The following is a 22,123-nucleotide window of genomic DNA, read 5'->3' as shown; positions in this document are numbered from 1 at the left end:
TTCTGAATTGTATTTTGAGGTCATTTTGGGCTTGTATCTCAGAGTTGATTTGACATAAATGGATATGAAGATTTCATGTCAGATTTAAAATTGTGAATATTAAATGATACTGTATCCAGACTATATGAAAGTGATTCTTTGTCTTGGACTAGTCTTCATCTGTGTCCAGGGAACCCCCTCCCAGTGTTCTGTTGCTCTTGATGTGCTAAACTGTAGAGCATGAATGTAACATACATTTATCTCCACTCCTCTCCTAATGTTATAGAGTAGTAGTAGTAACTGACCCTCTCCTCTCCTAATGTTATAGAGTAGTAGTGGTAGCCGTGCCCTCTCCTCTCCTATGTTATAGAGTAGGTAGTAGTAAACTGACCCTCTCTCTCCTAATGTTTATAGAGTTAGTAGTAGTGAAGCTGACCCTCTACTCTCCTAAGTTGAGAGTGTTATGCGCGAGTAAGTAGTCAGTAACTGACCCTCTCCTCTCCTAATGTATAGAGTAGTAGTAGTAACTGACCCTCTCCTCTCCTAATGTTATAGAGTAGTAGTAGTAACTGACCCTCTCCTCTCCTAATGTTATAGGAGTAGTAGTAGTAGCTGACCCTCTCTCTCCTAATGTTATAGAGTAGTAGTGTAGTGAACTGACCCTCTCTCTCCTAATGTTATAGAGTAGTAGTAGTACTGACCTCTCCTCTCCTAATGTTATATGAGTAGTAGTAGTAACTGACCCTCTCCTCCTCCTAATGTTATAGAGTAGTAGTAGTAACTGACCCTCTCCTCTCCTAATGTTTATAGAGTAGTATTGAGCTGACCCTTCCTCTCCTAATGTTATAGAGTAGTAGTGGTAGCTGACCCTCTCCTCTCTAATGTTATAGAGTAGTAGTAGTAACTGACCCTCTCCTCTCCTAATGTTATAAGATGTAGTAGTGGTAGCTGACCCTCCTCCTAATGTTATAGAGTAGTAAGTGGTAGCTGATGCCTCTCCTCTCCTAATGTTATAGAGTAGTAGTAGTAACTGACCCTCTCCTCTCCTAATGTTATAGAGTAGTAGTAGTAACTGACCCTCCTCTCTAAGTTAATAGAGTAGTAGTAGTAGCTGACCCTCTCCTCTCCTAATGTTAGTAGAGTAGTAGTGGTAGCTGACCTCTCTCTCCTAATGTTATAGAGTAGTAGTGGGTAGCTGACCCTCTCCTCTCCTAATGTTATAGAGTAGTAGTGGTAGCTGACCGCGCTGCGTCCTCCTCTCCTAATGTTATAGAGTAGTAGTGGTAGCTGACCCTCTCCTCTCCTCCAGCTYCTCCCTCTGTCAGGCCRGCAGTGTCTCTGCTCCCCCCTCCCTCRGAGCAYCACTCTGGCCTGCCWGCTGAGCGGCTACTCCCCCCAGGGGGCGATGGTGAACTGGGAGGTGGACGGGGTGGAGGTGAAGGAGGGGTCCTGACCACCACAYAGGAAGAGAAGGGCGGSCGCCGCAGRAGCACCCTGACCCTGAGCAAGGCACGCTGGGAAGAGGGAGAGGTGTACACCTGCAGGGTCGCCAACAACAACACCAGTGATTCGGGCCGCCTTCCGGAAAAGTCACTGTAGTGTCTAGAAGCCATTGCTGGAGGCTAGAGAGTTCCCACATGGTGTTTGTGTTTTAGTGTTTTAGAGCTGAAGGTTACAGTATAATAGTGAATAATATCAGTAGTGCTGTGTGATAAACTATTTTGAGATTTAGTTGTACATGTCTTCTTGCCTCTGAGTTTAAATAAAGCTTGTTTTGATTGAAATATAACCCCAGGAGTTGATTTAAGTAGGATTCCAGTGATCACTATCTCATGAATAGGCAGCACATTTCATACTAATTTATATCAATCAGCTTCTTTCATAATTTAGCATTGTAGTTTACAGCTACTCTCCTGTTTTCAAACAGAATTAAAAGGGCATCTGATCAAACAAATACTCTGCAATCCTTTCTACAACTGAATGATCCTGTTATACTGTAGCATCAATACCAGTGATAATAATTAGTGATATTTGATAATAAACCTCTAAGATCTGCTCTCAGAACTCACACTGTTAAACAGTTACTTTCCATAACATTTATTAATATTTATAATTTTCATTCCTAATATGATTTTATTAAATTAGATGTTTTGCGATGGTTTTCAACAAAGTATAGTCTATTATATTTCCCCTGGTCATCTCTATCTCCAACCCCCTGGTAACAGCGTGAACATCTGGTGACAGTACTGCTCTATTCTGGGACAAGCAGAACCACCCAGCCCTGTCTATGTAAATCTCAGTTTCACTCCCACAGCATCCAGTCTAGCAGTTGACCAGTTTCACTGTCTGAAATACCCTGGACTGGGCCAGATGTGAGGGACTGTCTGGTTTTAACTTCTGTAGTTTATCTATAGGAAGGGAAACATAACAGATATGCCATAATGTAATTAATGACAGATAAAATGTGTATTATACTTTATGTAGTATGTGTATATAGTAGTTGGATAGTATACATGTGTTTAATGGTTGAGTCCAGCATCAGGTCTCATTCACAGGTCTAGCAGTCAGTAACCTACTAAGGACAACAAGTTAATATTTTGCTGTAGATGAATATATCCATTTAAATCAGACATTAGGTTCAGGTCCATATGAGGACTTGTTCTGGGGTCTGAAGTAATGAAGAGGTCAAAACACCTTTGGTTTGGCTTCTCATGTGGACTGGTAATAGCTCCCATTTGACCTGTGTACCTACATTGTCCAGCAGACAAATGACAACTARCGTCTACACATGACTGTATCTTGTTGACTGTACCTAAGGCCTGTACAGAGCTGGGGGAAAAACTGTTCCAGTTCTCTGGCCCTTCCGCTTAGAAGGAGCTTCAAAGGGACATGAAATTGCAGGAGCTCGTCTCTMTGGCTGACTACTGTAGCTAGYGTAAAAACTAACGCYTTAGTTATATTAGCTATGTTGACTATGARGTTARTTTAGCTAATATGGTGAGCTAGCTGCGGTTATGATATTAAGGTTTGGCCAGGAAAGTTTTTTTRRCCTGGTCACAGACAGCTGATGTGTTGAACAGTGAAGTCCACAAGTGAAGGGAAAAGGTGAGAAGAGAGCTCATAMATGTGAGAATGAATACAACATGCTGTTTGTWTGTGGCTACGAAAGTGAARTGTTTGCATGTGATCAGGGGTGTATTCATTCTGCAGATTCTGTTGAAAAACATTTCTTAAACAGAAGCAAACGGAGCGAAACGGGAATAAACATACATGAATTTGTCCAATAGAAACTATTGTTTGCTGTCACGCCTGCTCCCACTCTTCCTCTCCCTGGCGTTCGAGGGCGCCAGGATCCCCAGCATTACACACTCAAGCCACCATCAGTACGCACACCTGCCTTCCCCCGTCACGCACATCAGCGATCATTGGACTCACCTGGACTCAATTACTTGTGTCATTACCTTCCCTATAACTGTCTGTTCCCAAGCTATGTTCCCTGCTTCGGGATTTATTGTCTCATGTCCGTGTTCTGACGATGTTCCTGTCTTGCTTCCTTGTCTGTTCCCTAATAAATGTCTGACTCCCCGTACCTGCTTCTCCTGTCCGGCGTCGGTCCWTACAGTTTGCAACTGTTGGACTAATGATTACACCCTAGGTCAGCTAGATGCAGGCAAGAGTGTGCAAGGCGGTATTCAATGTGTCACAGTCTGTCCATGTGTCACTGTCAGTCACCACAATTCTTTCTCTCGAGCTGCATGCACCTACGTTGAATTCATAGGCAAGGTTGTAGGAACCTCATGATGGGTATAGGGAAAATGCAAGTAATATTTAGTAGCCTAAACCAATCTATGTTTAACTGGGTGAATGTAATATCAATGACAGTCATCCAATATGCTGTAATAGAAATAAGTCCATGCTCATAAAAAAATAATCATCCTCCCTCATCCTAAATGGCACCGACCGCCACTGTTTAGTTCAGTCAGTGGTCCATGTCACTGTCTCTACCCCCTGGCTGAACATCTGGTGACAGTGCTGCTCTATTCTGGGACAAGCAGAACCACCCAGCCCTGTCTATGTAAATCTCAGTTTCACTCCCACAGCTACCAGTCTAGCAGTTGAACAGTTTCACTCCCTGACATACCCTGGACTGGGACTGATGTGAGGGAGGTGACTGATTTTAACCTCTATGGCGGATTCAGGGAGGGACACATAACAGATAAGGCACCAAGTAATTAATGACAGATAACAAAAAGATGATACTTTACGATGATAGTGTGTAGTGTATGTCAGTACGTAAATGTGTCTCATGTTTGAGCCCAGCATCAWGTCTCATTCACAGATCTAACAGCTCATGAAAAGGGTTAATACATGCTAGATGATCACATCAATAACTGGTMGTGAAGTGCATGTAGGGATTTGGTTTGAGGGGCTGATGATGATTTAACATCACTTTTCTTTTACTTGTGTAGATCTTACTCTGCATATGGACTGGTAATGTGTTTCAAAACGTATAATAACTTTCATACACACTTTCAGTTCATTACCAATATAACAAGATACCATGATGATGATCATGTATATGAATCGAATTCGATCGATGAGGAGATATATGAGTGACGTTGGAGTAAAGTGATCGACTTTGTGATATGCGTCTATACTAACCTCTATTTCAGAAGTTGACCTGAATCAGGATTTCCATGTATGACTCGCTCTTCCTGCAGTAGATCCTAGTCTGTCGCAGTTACATGTTATGGTGCAGTCTGACTGAGAGAAGGTTTTTGTACAGTTTCTGTTATCACTGTTGTGAAAGGTCCACTCCACCCTGTGGAAGACTTTAGAGGCGGTAAGTCAAATGGCTTCCTGCAATCTTTATCTTAGACCCGCGTAGAACTTCCACGACGTTGTTCCAGAGTGAAGTCCACTCCAGAAATCCGCCTCGTTCCGACTTGAATCTTATAGCGATTGCCCGCCCGTCCCGAGATCTTGAAGGTGTTCGGGTTTTAGTAGCACTAGTGATGCATTATTTCAAGGCATGTCAGTGAGATGGAGCATGGCCGTCCTTAGGGTTATACGTTTCTGTTGTACTTCAGGCTCTAAAATTGGTTTTACAAAGATTTAGACCGCACCGACAGTCCTTTAGTTCTGACCCACATCACTGCTTGTGCAACATTTACTTTTGTTACAGTTATAAGGGTCTCGATGGACACTACAGGTAGGGCGTCAGGTGTCTCTCTGCGTGAGAACCGTTTTCAACTGAGGAGTCTGGGTCACACGTGATCTGTCCTCTGGATTCTGAAACAGAGAGAAACTGATACATTTCGTCACGAGGAATTAATGTATAACGAGATTTTTAACAGGTTAGGGTTTTTTGAGGTGTGGGACTTGGTCGAATTGTTCGTCTATGACTTAAACTCTCATTTCCTCTAATGTGATCCCAAAGAAAACAGAGCGTAAAAACTCCTATTTAGTATTGGTTGTACCTTACGTGATTTTGGATAGGAGAGACAAGTGTCGCCAGATGAAGATGGTGATAAAGGGTCATGTTGGTGTGGGTTCTGTTGTCATGAAGGACAGTTCTCAGTCACGCAGTGATATTTCCATAGCTTCACAGGGAATATGTAAAAGCATCTTTAAGAGCATTTGTCAGGACAGCATCGGTTATGTATATGCAATGAATGCTATTCATATTATTTTTCAGTGGGTCCAGTAGGGTGAATTCTATAAAGAATGGTTATTTTAATACTCAATCTGCTGCTATAATCTCTATATAATTAACATCAATACAGCAATGTGTTACTTCAAAGATAATATTTGTAGGGAAGTTCTTTAATTTCACTAGGCGACGCTGATTATAGGTGTTATTGCTGATGACTTGAGTCAGCATATAATTGAACTTGCTGCTGTGTCATTCGCTAGTGCTTCGGTTCTCTCAGATATAGTTCCTCTATATCTAGTTAGTGATACAGCTTTCTCTAGTATCGTATAATAGCTGGATAAAGGGGTACTTCAATGGCTGGTAAGTATGTTCAGTTCTCTGCTGTTGACTTCTACGCTCAATGTTAAACAGGTCTGAGAAGTGTGGAACTATGTGTTTACATCAAAAGGACCATGGAAATACAATAGCATGGACTTACCAATTGGATCACTACTTGCTCTGCTGGAAATGCTGTTGTCTTTCATTCGGGAAATCAAGGAGGAGAGATTTACAGACATTCTGATGTCTTATTGATGCTCGGATTCGGTATTCTTACACGACTGTGAGATTACACCCTGCAATTTACAGAAGGTAAGGAAAAATAACTACTCTATATATTCCATTGGATTTTCAAGGATTTGGCAATCATATTTATAGAGCCAAGCCTAATTTCACTGGGATGGCTCTAGTATGGTGTTCTTAATCGTTCGGGGCGAACGATTGGTCTTAATTGGGTGCTATTTCATTCAGTCTTATTGATAACTAAATATAAGATTTGTGATACAAAGTATAGATTTCAGGCCTGGATGGTTATTCGCAATGAATTTTACACAAGCGGTCGCAATTGCATCGGGACAACTAACAAGAGAGAGATCTTTCGGGTATCGACTACAGTTCTTTATTTCGTCCACAGCATACACCCGGGAGGATTTGTTATAGTGGTGTGTCGGACTCCTCTCTTCAAAGTTTGCATAGAAAGGTACAAAGGGGCTGATCAGGCGCAGCACTGTAGGCGTTTTATATGATGTTGGAAGGTTATAGTACATCCTCATCTTGATATTTATCTTTCCTGAGGATGGTAGCCAGTGGTTTTTTGTATTTTTACTTTCTCTTTAAATTTCTTGTCTCCATTTGAAAATATTTAATGGATTAAGGGAGGCTTTTTGACGTTGAAACGTCGTCTTTATTCAAAGATAACAATTTTTGGATATTAGGATGGATGAAGAGAAGTGAAAGTTTAAGCTTCGGTTAAGTTTCTGTTTTTGTCTGGTATTTGTTTATGGATTGCCGTGGTTACCTACATGTGTCTGGTTCAGGAGGGGTCTGCTCATACCCCCTTAAGGACCATCCGGGGTCGCGTCCCAAGACGCATATACAGGATCTCTCAAACTTCTGGCCAATACACTAATTAGATGGGTATTTGTAAGATAATATTATTACATTTGTTGCATTGTGTTCATCCAGGTAGAAGCTTCACGGGTCTTAAGTGGTGTAGGCACAGGGTCTCAGTTATGGTTGTAAATTGACTCGATAATCTAAACATGAGATGATATGTGAGGTGAAATTTACTAGGTGAATATGACTAGCGTCTAGTTCTGCATCAGATCCAAATACTAAACCAATATCTGTCTGCGACATGTATACAGACAGTCTTCGTGATGACTAGTAACTGGGCTTTAGGGGTTATGGTTAAAGAGCACATTTCTGGAAGCGGTGTGTTCTTGGTTATATAATACTGCTTTGTAATCATTTATCTTTTAGGTTTTTCTTCCACATCTTCTAAACAATCTAACTTTAACATTCATATTTAGAGGGACATTTCCAATTCCCGTATTTTGGACATGTACTTGCCTGAAGATAATATTTTACTGTAGCTGGTACTTGGATGTGTAGGTTTACTTAGTTGATCGTGGTTGTTTTGTTCCAAGGTAACAGTTCCCCGACCCTCACCAGTCTTTGCTCCCCTCTAGCTTGAGGAGCTGGCAGGGTAAGACAACAGGACAGCCAGCGAGGTGTCTGGGCCAAGAGCAGGGCTCCCTTCAGATCATGGACCATGAGCTGGAAAGTGGAACGGGGCACAGCAAGCAGCACAGGAGATCCATTCTAGGGTCTGAGAAGGATGGTTCTGTACAGCATGGGCAGCACCCTGAACCTCTCTCTGCCAGGAGTGGACCAGGTCGGGAAGGTGACTTGGTGAAGCCAGCAAATCCCTAGCCTCCGCAGTCACCAGAGACCCTGAGGATAGCTGACTGTTTCGTGGGTAGGCCTCAGTCACACACACCCCTTTGGAGAGAGGCTGCTGGTTCCATTGCTTTGACTCTGTTCTGAGATCAGATGTTCTCTGTCTTATTGATCACTGACATGTAGACTAACAGAGGGCTTTGCTTGAGTTCATGWGTCAATCCTCTCTGTAGACTGAGGTTGTATCAGTGTTAGATGTGATGTGTTCTGTTTTATTACTATTTGATTCTGTAGGAATGTTTGTTTTGATGCTTTGATGAATAGTTGAAAATAAAGATTTCCCTTTGGACAAATATTTTTTTTTTCACTTTCAATAATTAGACTTTGGTCTTAAATGTTGTTGAATGGTGTAGACATATATTCATAAAGCCTGATTCACACTTTCTTTTAAAACTATCAGACCTAAATGTCATTGCTAAGTTATTTATGTTCTCACTTGAAACCACATTGTCATCAACCTGTACTTCATATTAACACAAGATACTACCATGTTAACAGATTAACAGGAGAGGTCTAGAAACTACAATGCTAACAGATTAACAGGAGAGGTCTAGATACTACAATGTTAACAGATTAACAGGAGAGGTCTAGAAACTACAATGCTAACAGATTAACAGGAGAGGTCTAGCTACATGGGTAGCCTTGTGGTTAGAGCATTGGACTTGTAACTGAAAGGTTACAATATCAAATTCCTGAGGWTWAAATCTGTTGTTCTGCCCCTGAAKAAGGCAGTTAACCCACTGTTCCTACGCCGTCTTTGAAAATAAGAATTTGTTCATAACTGACTTGCCTAGTTAAATAATGGTAAAACAAAGAATAATAATAGTACTACAATGTTAACAGGAGAGGTCTTGACACATGCAGTAAATGGTATTCATTTTTCTTGGACAGTTTTTTAACGTCTTGACTTATAGACTCATAAAGACATTAAGCTAATGTTATTGAACATTTMATCAATATCTTGGACTCTCACCAATGTGATCACACCTACYTTAAACTACATTTATTTACATGATCCTCATAATGTAACCAGTATCACAGCTTCATGATAGTCATAGAGTCTTCTCTACCTCCAACCCTCTGGGGACAGAGTGAACATCTGGTGACAGTACTGCACTATTCTGGGACAAGCAMAACCACCCAGCCCTGTCTATGTAAATCTCAGTTTCACTCCCACAGCTACCAGTCTAGCAGTTGAYCAGTTTCACTGCCTGAAATACCCTGGACTGGGCCAGATGTGAGGAAGTGACTGGTTTTAAGCTCTTTGGTGGATTCAGGGAAGTTACAATAACAGATATTCCATCATATAATTAATGACAGATCAAATATATATTATTCAAACATGTTTCATGTTTGAGCCCAGCATCATGTCTCATTCACAGATGTAACATTCAGTAACCTGCTCATCAAGATAGTTCATATAATGCTAGATGATCACATCACATATTTGGTTATGAGGTACATATGGGGATTTGATTTAGGGGTGGTGATGCTGATGTAAATTCACCATTATTAWMWTTTTACATCTGTAGATCTSACACTYCATATGAACTGATAATGTGTGTTATAAAACTTCATATAACTTTTATAAGTGATCTTTTCGGCCATGACAATAATTATTCACAAGCATGATGATGATGATGATGATGATGGGGAACATGTGATCTGAATGATGCTTTGTAAACATATTCAAAGTTCCCCTCCTCTACTGATCAGTGTTCCATGTCACTGTCTCTTCCCCCTCAGTACCTGCAGTAGGTCCCAGCTGTAGCAGGACAGTCACTGTGCAGTCTGACTGAGGGAGGTTTTTGTACGGCTCTGTATCACTGTGTGAACACTGGACCACTGTGGAAACTCTGACAGTAGTAATCTCCTGCATCTTCAGCCTGGACTCCACTGTTGGTCAGAGTGAAGTCACTCCCAGATCCACTGCCACTGAATCTAGATGGAGTCCCAGACTGAAGTGTTGTAGCACGGTAAATAAGGAGTTTAGGAACTCCTCCAGGTTTCTGTTGGTACCAGGCTAAAAGGTTATTGTTGTAAACATTACTGCTGGTTTTACACTTCAGAGAGACCATCTGTCCTGGGAGAACAGTTTCCACTGAAGGAGTCTGAGTCACAGTGATCTGTCCTCTGGATTCTGGAAAATAGAATAAAAACATTTATATGAAATAAATGTTACATGTTGTAATGAATAGTTCTGAATAGAAATATTAACATTAATATACTGTATGTTATACCTTTGTGTAGATGTAATTATTTTTAAACAACAAATTCTGAAAATGTTAAKCTTGAAAGCAGAAAGCAAGTGTCCAGATGAAGATGGTGATAAAAGTCATGGTTGTTGTGGGTTCTGTTGTCATGAAGGACAGCTCTCAGTCATGAAGTGTTAAACTCACAGGGCTATAAACACTCCCAGACCACTGACACATGTGCTGCCTATGCAAAGTGTCCTCTCTATGCAAACAGACTTTATTGTTCCCCAGGGAAACTGTAGTTGAAGAGCTCTTCTACTTCTTTTTCTTCTATTTCTTCTTCTTTGAGATTAGATTGGCGGATTGCATCCAATTTAAAGGTGTATACACCGCCACCTACTGTACTAAATTGTGAGGCCAGTCACGGTCTATGTACATTCAATTATCTTCATTATTCCTGTTCCTAAAATAATAAACTTACACACCAACTAACCCTACACCCACATACCACTATTTCATAAAAATATAATCACAAAATATTGTACACCAGGTACTTCTCTTCAGCTACCACCTACATATTAAAACCCACTACCTCATTCCACTACTTTGACCCTATCTGCTCCTGTACCATGCCAACGACCTGGGAGGACGGGACACCACCCCTCAACACACCGTAACTCTTCTGGGTATACGAGTCTAATCTCATATACCCATATACTTCTCTGCAGCTGCCACGACCAACATCTATTCTTTGTGTTTTACCTACCATTCCTGTGGAACAGTTTATAACCATTGCTATGAACTCTAAGAAGACAACCTTACAGAAGCGTAACTCACTCATTGCTCTATCCCTCTGTGCTGGCACAAATCTACTACTCACTGTGATCCTCTCAGAATCCCTCACTCTTGACCCATCCTCCTCCACTTCCTTCACTGCCTCAGCATATGACACCCGCTGCACTACTCTGGCCACTTCAACCTGCCTCTGTCACACCGGACACTGCAGACCTCCAGCAACATCAGCACCCCTACAGTTGACACACACAACTTTATCCAGCGAAACTACACCATCCTCTGTCCCATGCCCTCCTGCACACTTCCCAGAACTTGGAATCTCCCTCCTACACACTGCTGCAACATGACCATAAACTTTGCACCTGAAACAGTGCGGTGGCTTCTTCACAAAATCTCTGACAGGATAACTAATATCTAATATATCCTTACATGTCTGGCTCAAAAAAAGGACTGACAAAGACTCCTCTGTTTCACCACGCTCACCACCGGTCTGCGTCGCACCAAACGGCGAGTGTCACAAACACCAGGAATTGTCAACTTCAATCGCTACATCCACACTTAATGCTACCCTAGAAATCACCCCTTTCAATGGTGCCCTGTTCTTAAGAGTAAAGCAAGAAACAGCTCTTGACCCAAGTTGAGTGATACGGAGTGTCCGCAGCCTCTGATCAGAAGAAACACAAACAAATATCACAAATCCACTACAGGTTACCTTCACTGATTCATATACCCCCAACTCCTTTCCCACCCACGATGAAACCACAACTGGATCTGCCAAAAGGCAAGGCTCCACTTTCTCAAACAATGTCACTCCTATTGGTCCAGATTGTCCTTTATCATGTCTGACACCATTCTTCCTCAACACACATCTTCCCACTACACTCAGCTCTTCTCCTACTTCCTCGCTGTCCACAATCACATCTATCTGTTCTATGTAAATCTCAGTTTCATTCCCACAGCTTCCAGTCTAGCAGTTGAACGGTTTCACTGCCTGAAATACCCTTTACTGGGCCAGATGTGAGGGAGTGGACTGGTTTGAACCTCTATGGTGGATTCAGGGAGGGAGACATAACAGATATGTCATCATGTAATTAAGGACAGATAATATGTCTGTTTGAGTCCAGCCTCATGTCTCCTTCACAGATGTAACAGTCAGGAACCTGCTCATCAAAATAGTTCATATAATGCTAGATGATCACATCAATATTTGGTTGTGACGTTCATATGGGGATTGTATCTAGGGGGGCTGATGCTGATGTAACATCACCTTATTTTTCTTTACTTCTTTACTTATTGTTTTTGCATATTGGACCGGTATTGTGGGTATTTCAGAACTTCAAATAACTTTTGGAGGTCCAGCACATTGATGATGATGATGATGATGATGATGATGGGGAACATGTGATCTGAATGATGCTTTCTAAACATATTCTAAGTTGACTTCACTAACCAGTGTTCCATGTCACTGTCTCTTGTATGACAGAACCTCAGGTTGTTTTAGTGGGTTATAATCATGTTATATGACCTCAGTAAATATTGTTGAATCTTAGCTTGAAACTCACTACCTGACTGAGGGACCTTGCAGAGACTGGGGTATTTATTCTGAAGTAATCTGAGAGATTATTTCACATATATGGAGTCCATTCAATTTAGTGTCTGAAATGTTAATAAAATGTTTGTTAGCCACAGCAAAAGGGACGGACTATTAATGTAGTCTGGACCTACGGGTGTTGTCAGTTCAGGAATGCTTTAACATGAGGGGGTCAGTTGACATATTGTCAGCATCACTTATATATTTAGCTCAGTGTATTTTAGTTCAGTTAGTGTTCCATGTCACTATCTCTTCCCCCTCAGCATCTGCAGTCACACCCAAATAGTGCAGTTACTGTGACATCTGAGGGAGGTTTTTGTACGGCTCTGTATCACTGTGTGAACACATCTTTACTATTGATGTAGTGGTAACTCTGACAGTAGTAATCTCCTGCATCTTCAGCCTGGACTCCACTGATGGTCAGAGTGAAGTCACTTCTAGAACCACTGCCACTGAATCTAGATAGAGTCCCAGACTGACGTTGGTTTGAAGAGTGTCTTTGAGTTTGTAATCCACACACGTTGACCTTCTGTCAGCTCTGGCCTCTCTGTAGCACAGTGTCTGCAATTAAAGTCTCCAGTTTGTGTTTGTTCCAGCCGTTTGTCCCTCTCAGCGAAGGCCTTCCTGTAGGCCATTTGGGGATTAAGCTGAGCCGGGGAGACAGGTAATGGGGAGTGCAGCTTCCTGCCCATCTGGAGCTTGGCAGGTGATGGCCCATGATGCAGTGGTGTATCTCTGTAAGCTAACAGAACCCTGTATGGATCCTTCAGCAGTTCCTTGACTGTTTTCACAGCTCTCTCTGCCTCACCTTTGCTCTCTACATGGTAGGGGCTACTGGTCACGTGTGAAGTCATATTCTGCAGCAAAGCAGAAAAGGAACTGGGGAGCGTTATCTGTAATCAGGACCTCAGCGACCCCTTACCTGGATTTTTTTTTACTGTAATCCATTGATAACACCAGCCGATGTGGTTATGGGTGTCTTTGCTATTTCAATGTATCTTGAATAGTAATTCACCACTAGCAGATAAGTGTCATTTTTCCAAAAGAACATATCTGCCCCTACCTTTTGCCATGGCTGTTTTGTCAGCTCCATTGCCATCATTGGTTCAGGGTGGCAAGGTTGGCATTTTGCACATACCTCACACTGGGCCACTAGCTTGGCAATCTGAGTACTCAGACCAAACCACTACACTGACTGTTGAGCCCTCAGTCTGCATTTGGTTACCCCCATGTGTCCCTCATGCACCCTGTCTAGCATTTCTGGTTGTAGAGTCTCTGGGATAACTATCCATTGTCCTTTCATGAGAAGATCTCCATTACAGTGGAAGTCACTTTGGTGCACCCATAATGGCTTCAGAAGCTGAGGCATCTGGGCCATCCCTTTTTGCACTGCTGTACTATCTGTCAACAGATGGCGTCTCACTGTTGCTCCTCTGCAATCTTCTGCAGTTTGGTCTAGGATGCATGTAGGCTGTCTCTTACTGCATTAATGGACACCTGTACCTCACCCTCTAGACAGTGCTCCTCCTCTGTTAATGGATGTTTCATTGGGGCCCTGGAGAGTGTCTGCTGTGATCAGTGCCTTCCCTGGCACATTCCCCATCTTGTAGGTGAACCTCAGCAACATGAGGACGGAAGCGCAGAACTCTGGGAGAAGAGTCGTCCAGGGCTTTTGTCCCTAAGAGCCAACAGTAGTTTGTGGTCAGTCTCTGCTGTAAACTGCCGGCCAATAAGGTATTGGCTGAGCCTTTCACATGCCCGTGGGATAGCCAACTTGTGCATACCTTTGCTCCGTCACAGATAAGCTTTGTGAGATGTATGCTATTGGACGCAACTCCATGTTGTCCTGCATTTGTGTGAGGACTGCCCCTAGCCCAAAGGATGATGTATCTGCTGATACCTTTGTCTTAGCGTGGGGACGGTACTGCGCCAGCGCTCTCTGTGAGGTCTCCTTTGATTGTGTAAAACACCACCTGTTGCATGTGACCCCATGACCAGTCATTATTTTTGGCTATTAAGTCTCTCAAGCGTTTGGTTGTATCTGAAAACTGTGGGAGGAACTTACCCAAATATGTGGTGATAAATGGAAGCACATTCTGTCAATACAGAGCATCATCACTATATAAATAATCCACTGGTCTTCTCCCCATCCACAATTATTCAGTAAACTTAGACCACTAAGGATCCATCAGATTAGAACTGAGAGTCCGTTACAATCTGATCTTACTCCCACAATTGTCACCTAATAATCATAGAAGTCCATATTAAAATGTAAATAAATTAAGTGAATTAAAGGGTATAACTACAATGCTATTATTGGTCTAATGGCTGTAACATATGATCATTATCAGTGTTGAATAGCAATACAATACCATAATGAATACTGGAGAAAATATTTGTAAAAGTGCTATATCTGCCGAAGTCGGGTCCTCTCCTTGTTCGGGCGGCGCTCGGCGGTCGGCGTCGCCGGTCTTCTAGCCATCATCGATCCATTTTCCATGTGTTTTGTCTTGTTTTTCCTCACACCTGGTTTCAATTCCCTCAATTACTTGTTGTGTATTTAACCCTCTGTTCCCCCCATGTCTTTGTGTGGGATTGTTTATTGTAGTGCTTGTGCACATTCCCTGTGAGCGCACAACTGGTTATTTTTGTGCCCATTTATCTTGTGGTTCTGGATGCCGTTGGTTTTGCTTAATAAATCTCTGGTTATTACCCAGTTCTGCTCTCCTGCGCCTGACTTCTCTGCCGCCAATTACGCACCCCGCTACAATATCATGTAAGTAATGAACATACAGTACATCATTTGTCTGGTACTTAATGCTCATGGTAATGAGAGTGGCAAGTAGCCTAGCGGTTAAAGAGCGTTTGGCTAGTAACCAAAAGGTTGCTGGTTTGAATCTCAGAGCAGACTTGGTGAAGTAATCTTTTGATGTGCCCTTGAACAAAGCACTTAACCCTAATTTCTCCAGGATTGCCCTCAATAATGTCTGATCCCTGGCTGTGAGTGGCATATGCAAAAAATACATTTCCAATTCAAATAATACACACTTCTTCAATACACGCTGTTCAATAAGACAAATGTAAGCACCCATTTAATTATTTAATATGGTATGGTAACATACTGATGTCTATGGAAAATAGGAATGCTAGTCATGTTCCACCGCCAAGTGATCATTGGTCATGTATCTCCCCCTGCAGGGAGATTACTGTTAGTGCAGTGAGTTGTGTGGACTGAGTGGACTGACACTGAGAGAAGAGAGACTCCACTGTGCAGAACTGCTACTCTGTCCCTGACTGAGTCCAGCTCCCTCCCTCCTCTCCTGTGTCTCTGATCAGACACACTGGGACTCTGTAGACTACCATTACAGTACATGAAAGCCAGTATCTCCTCTACGTATTAAGAATGCAATGTACAATAGGTGTAAAGTAACTTCTAATAACTTCAAGGAGCGTCAGGAAGTCTGTTTCAGAAGATAACAGATTTTAACCGTTTTGCAGATGGATTTATGATTCTCCATGGGATACTCAAGAACAAAGGGAAGTGACTGAATATGATCTAACAGCTTTGAGTTATCAGATATATTTATTGTTGTTCAGCTCTATTACACAGCCAATCTAAAAGCACTCTTACCAAACTCAGTTCTTATGTTGGGGACATTATATAAAATACAGTTATGTTATCTCAGTCAGTAATGTCCATGACTCTGTAGGGTGAGTAAAGTTCTTAAATATATTGTCAGCTGCCCTAAGATGTCCTCATAGACACACGTACCAATGAGTCTGTGACCTCAAAGTTAAGGATGGCCATCCTGCTAACTGATATAAGGTACAGTGATGCATTAGAGAGCTTGTTGTTCAGCTCTACTACACACTGTGTCATTGTACTGGATCATCTCCTCCCCTCAGCACCTGCAGTAGGTCCCAGCTGTAGCAGTACAGTCACTGTGCAGTCTGACTGAGGGAGGTTTTAGTACAGCTCTGTATRACTGMGTGAACWCTGGACCACTGTGTWCACTCTGACAGTAGTAATCTCCTGCATCTTCAGCCTGGACTCCACTGATGGTCAGAGTGAAGTCACTCCCAGATCCACTGCCACTGAATCTAGATGGAGTCCCAGACTGAAGTGTTGAAGCATAGTAAATAAGGAGTTTAGGAGCTCCTCCAGGTTTCTGTTGGTACCAGGCCATACAGGTGTAATCACCAGAACAATGATCTGCTACATCTGCACTGGTTTTACAGTTTATAATAACTGTCTGTTCTGGGAGAACAGTTTTCATTGCAGGAGTCTGAGTCACAGTGACCTGTCCTCTGGATTCTGAAACAGAGAGAACACTAATAATTGTACATCCACAAGGAATTAACAAAACAAATCTTAACAATCTTTCAGTTCGCTGAAATTGTTTACTTTTCAGTATACAAACATAAAACTCCTATTTATTCTTTACACTTGAAGCAGAAAGCAAGTGTCCAGATGAAGATGGTGATAAAGGTCATGGTTGTTGTGGTTCTGTTGTCATGAAGGACAGCTCTCAGTCATGAAGTGTTCAACTCACAGGGATATAAACACTCCCAGACCACTGAAGCATGTGCTGCCAATGCAGAGCATCATAACTATTCAGATAATCTTCTGGTCTTCTCCCCATCCACCATTATTCAGTAAACTTAGACCACTAAGGATCCATCAGATTAGAACTGAGAGTCCGTTACAACCTGATGATCTTACTCCCACAATTGTCACCTAATAATCATAGAAGTCCATAATAATATGTAAATAAATACAATGAATAAAAAGGGTATAAATACAATGTTATTATTGGTTTAAGGCTATCACATATGGTCACTATCAATATTGTATAGCAAGACTAAACCATAGTGAATGCTGGAGAGAATAAAATACAAGTAATACATAATGTATTCAGATAACATACATCACTTTGTCTGTTTATTAGTGTTATGGTAATATGCTATGGTAACATACTGATGTCTATGGAAAAGAGGAATACCAGTCAGTTTGCACCTCCTAGTGATCACTGGCCATGTGTCGCCCCCTGCATGGAGACTAGTGTTAGTACAGTGAGCTGTGTGGACTGAGTGGACTGAATACTGTACTATTGGACTGACACTGAGAGAAGAGGGGCTCCACTGTGTATGACTGCTACTCTGTTCCTGCCTGAGTTCAGCTCCCTCCCTCCTCCCTGTGTCTCTGATCAGACACATTGGGACTCTGTAGACTACCATTACAGTACATGAAACCCAGCATCTCCTCTACATCTTAAGATTTCATTTTATTTATTTATTCTTATTTAAACTGAACTGAATGACTACCGACCCATAGCACTCACTTCTGTCATCATGAAGTGCATTGAGACGCTAGTTAAAGACCACATCACCTCCTCCCTCCCTGGCACACTCAACCCCCTCCAATTCGTCTACCGCCCTAAAGGGTGAGGCCAGTCACGACCTATCTACATAACTTTGTCTTTATTATTCCTGTTCCTAAAATGAAAAACTTGCACCACCAACTAACCATACTGTGCCAGAGCCCGGACTTGAACACGATCGAACATCTCTGGAGCGACCTGAAATTAGCTGTGCAGCGACGCTCCCCATCCAACCCGGCAGAGCTTGAGAGGATCTGCAGAGAAGAATGGGAGAAACTCCCCAAATACAGGTGTGCCAAGCTTGTAGCGTCATACCCAAGAAGACTCGAGGCTGTAATTGCTCCCAAAGGTGTTTCAACAAAGCACGAAGTAAAGGGTCTGATTACTTATGTAAATGTGATAAAACTTTTTTTGCTTTGTCATTACGGGGTATTGTGTGTAGATTGATGATGGGAAAAAACAATTGAATCAATTTTAGAATAAGGCTGTAACGTAACAAAATGTGGAAAAAGTCAAGGGGTCTGAATACTTGCCGAATGCACTGTATACCACTACATCATAAAAAACACTTTAACTCTTCTGCAGTAAAATCTTGTATACCAGGTACTTCTCTTCAGCTACCACCTACACATTAAAACCCACTACCCCATTCCACTACTTTGACCATATCTGCTCCTGCACCATGCCAACGACCTGGGAGGACGGGACACCACCCCTCAACACACCCTGTAACACTTCTGAAGTAAAATCTCGTATGTCCAAATACTTCTCAGCAGCTGCCACGACAACATCTATTCTTTGTGTTTTACCTACCATTCCTGTGGAACAGTTGATAAACATTGCTATGAACGCTAAGACGACAACCTTACTGAAGCGTAACTCACTCGTTGCCCTATCCCTCTGTGCTGGCACAAATCTACTACTCACTGTGATCCTCTCAGGATCCCTCACTCTTGACCCATCCTCCTGCACTTCATTCACTGCCTCAGCATATGACACCCTCTGCACTACTCTGGCCACTTCAACCTGCCTCTCTTGCACCGGACACTTCTGATCTCCAGCAGCATGAGCACCCCTACAGTTGACACACACAACTTTATCCAGCGAAACTACACAATCCTCTGTCCCATGCCCTCCTGCACACTTCCAACACCTGAAACAGAGCAGTGGATTCTGCACAAAAACTCTAACAGGATATCTAATATATCATAACATGACTTTGTCAGACTCAAATCAAAAGGACTGACAATGACTCCTCTGTTTCACCACTCTCCCCATTGGGTCTGCGTCGCACCAAACGGCGGGCGTCACAAACAACAGAAATGTTAAACTGCAATTGCTCCACCTCCACACTTAATGCTATCCCATAAATCACCCCTTTCAATGGTGCCCTGTTTCTAAGAGCAAAGCAAAAAACAGACATTTACCCAAGTTCTGTGAGACGGAGCGCCCGCTCCCTCTGGTCAGAAGAAACACAAACAAATATCACAGGTCCACTACAGGTTACCTTCACTCATTCAGCTGCAGCTAACTCCTTTCTCACCCACCCACCCTGATACCACAAATTATATAAACAATCTAACTTCTACATTCATATTTAGACGGCATTTCCAAATCACTGTATTGTGATGTGTACTTTGCTGAAGATAATCTCTTACTGTAGCTGTACTTGATGGAGTTACTTAGTTGATGTGATCTGTTTGTTCCAGGTAACAGTGCCTCCACCCTCACCGTTCTGCCCCCCTCTAGTGAGGAGCTGTCCAGTACAACAACAGCCACACTGACGTGTCTGGCCAACAAGGGCTTCCCTTCAGACTGGACCATGAACTGGAAAGTGGACGGGACCAGCCAGATACAAGAGGCCAGTTCTAGGGTCCTGGAGAAGGATGGTCTGTACAGCTGGAGCAGCACCCTGACTCTCACTGGCCAGGAGTGGACCAAGGCAGGAGAGGTGACCTGTGAAGCCCAGCAGAAATCCCAGACTCCAGTCACCAAGACCCTGAGGAAGGCTGACTGTTCTGGGTAGGACCCCTCAGTCACACACCCCTGTGGAGAGAGGCTGCTGGTTCCTCTGCTTTGACTCTGTTCTGAGATCAGATGTTCTCTGTCTTATTGATCACTGACATGTAGACTAACAGAGGGCTTTCCTCTCTGAGAGTGCAATCCTCTCTGTAGACTGAGGTTGTATCAGTGATAGATTTGATTTGTTCTGTTTTATTGGTATTAGATACCAATAAAGTAGGTATCCTTATACACCATGACAGCGCAACACATAAGGGGTGGAACAGTGGCAAAGGTACCCACAGGACAAACAGAATAATATTAGTCTGAGGAGAGATTAAATAGCATTAATACAACAAAAATAATTCAAAACACACTCCTTTAGTTTACACCAAAGTTAAACAGATGTATTTTTTCTTCAGTAGGAATGTTTGTTTTGATGCTTTGATTAATAGATGAAAATAAAGATTTCCCTTTGGACAAATATTTTTAATGTCTCTTTCAATAATTAGACTTTAGTCTTAAATGTTGAATGATATAGAAATACATTCATAATGCCAGATTCACAGTTTCTATGAAAACTATCAAACCTAGACCTTATTGCTTAGTTATTTATGTTCTAACCACAACGTCATCAACCAGTAGTTCATACTAACAAAATATACTACTATTTTCACAGATTAACAGGAGAGGTTTAGCCATGTGTATTAGGTACTCTATTCATATTTCTTGGAAGTTTTTGACCTGCTTGACTTATAGACTTATAAAGACAGTAATCTAATGCTATTGAAGATCGATATCTTCGATTACCACCAATGTGATTACACCTCCATTAAGCTACATTTGCTTCAAAAGTTGTTCACATAATATCACCAGTATCATATCTTCAAGATAGTCTTCTCTACCTCCAACCCCCTGGGAACAGAGTGAACATCTGGTGACAGTACTGCTCTGTTCTGGGACAAGCAGAACCACCCAGCCCTGTCTATGTAAATCTCAGTTTCACTCCCACAGCTACCAGTCTAGCAGTTGAACAGTCTCACTGCCTGAAATACCCTGGACTGGGACAAATGTGAGGGAGTGGATTGGATTTAACCTCCATGGTGGATTCAGGGAGGGACACATAACAGATATGCCATCATGCAATTAATGACAGATCAAACTGATATTATACTTTATGTACTATGATAGTGTATGTAGTGTAGTGTAGATACATAGTGTAGTGTATATGTTGAATGTAGATAGTGTATGTAGGTAGTGTAGTGTAGATAGTGTAGTGTAGATAGTGTAGAGTAGATAGTGTAGTGTAGATAGTGTAGAGTAGATAGTGTAGTGCAGATAGATAGTGTAGCTGGTGTATGTAGATAGTGTAGTGTAGATCGTGCAGTGTAGATTGTGTAGATAGCGTAGTGTAGACAGTGTAGATAGTGCAGTGTAGATAGTGTAGTGTAGATAGTGCAGTGTAGATAGTGTAGTGTAGATAGTGCAGTGTAGATGGATAGTGTAGTATAGATATCATAGTGTAGATAGATACTGCCTCTGATCTAGCAGACTCATTGAACACAAATGCTTCGTTTGTAAATTATGTCTGAGTGTTGAAGTGTGCTATCAGTAAATTTAAAAAACAAGAAAATCATGCCGTCTGGTTTGCGTAATATAAGGAATTTATTTTTATTTATTTATTTATTTAAATTTTACCCCCTTTTCTCCCCAATTTCGTCATATCCAATTGTTAGTAATTACTATCTTGTCTCATCGCTACAACTCCCGTATGGGCTCTGGAGAGACGAAGGTCGAAAGCCATGCGTCCACCAAAACACAACCCAACCAAGCCGCACTGCTTCTTAACACAGCGCACCTCCAAACCGGAAGCCAGCCGCACCAATTTGTCAGAGGAAACACTGTGCACCTGGCTACCTTGGCTAGCGCGCACTGCCCACCACAGGAGTCGCTGGTGCGCGATGAGACAAAGATATCCCTACCGGCCAAACCCTCCCTAACCCGGACGACGCTAGGCCAATTGTGCATCGCCCCACGGACCTCTCGGTCGTGGCCGGCTGCGACAGAGCCTGGGCGTGAACCCAGAGTCTCTGGTGGCACAGCTTGCGCTGCGATGCAGTGCCCTAGACCACTGCACCACCCGGGAGGCAATATAAGGAATTTTCAATGATTTATTCTTGTACTTTTACTTTTGATACTTAAGTATATTTTAGCGATTACATTTACTTTTGATACTTAAGTGAAT

At 42.3% G+C, this 22,123-nt stretch overlaps 1 pseudogene; it reads left to right on the top strand.

The window, feature by feature from the left end:
* Positions 1-20,051, top strand: part of LOC112070839 (Ig kappa chain V-III region MOPC 321-like) — a 48,688-nt pseudogene extending 28,637 nt beyond the window's left edge.
* Positions 20,052-22,123: the final 2,072 nt, after the last annotated feature.

Source organism: Salvelinus sp. IW2-2015, unplaced genomic scaffold, assembly GCF_002910315.2.
Source record: "Salvelinus sp. IW2-2015 unplaced genomic scaffold, ASM291031v2 Un_scaffold1438, whole genome shotgun sequence".
NCBI classification, from domain to species: domain Eukaryota; kingdom Metazoa; phylum Chordata; class Actinopteri; order Salmoniformes; family Salmonidae; genus Salvelinus; species Salvelinus sp. IW2-2015.
The sequence above is the reverse complement of the archived record's forward strand: the minus strand, read 5'-3'. Positions and strand labels throughout refer to the sequence as shown.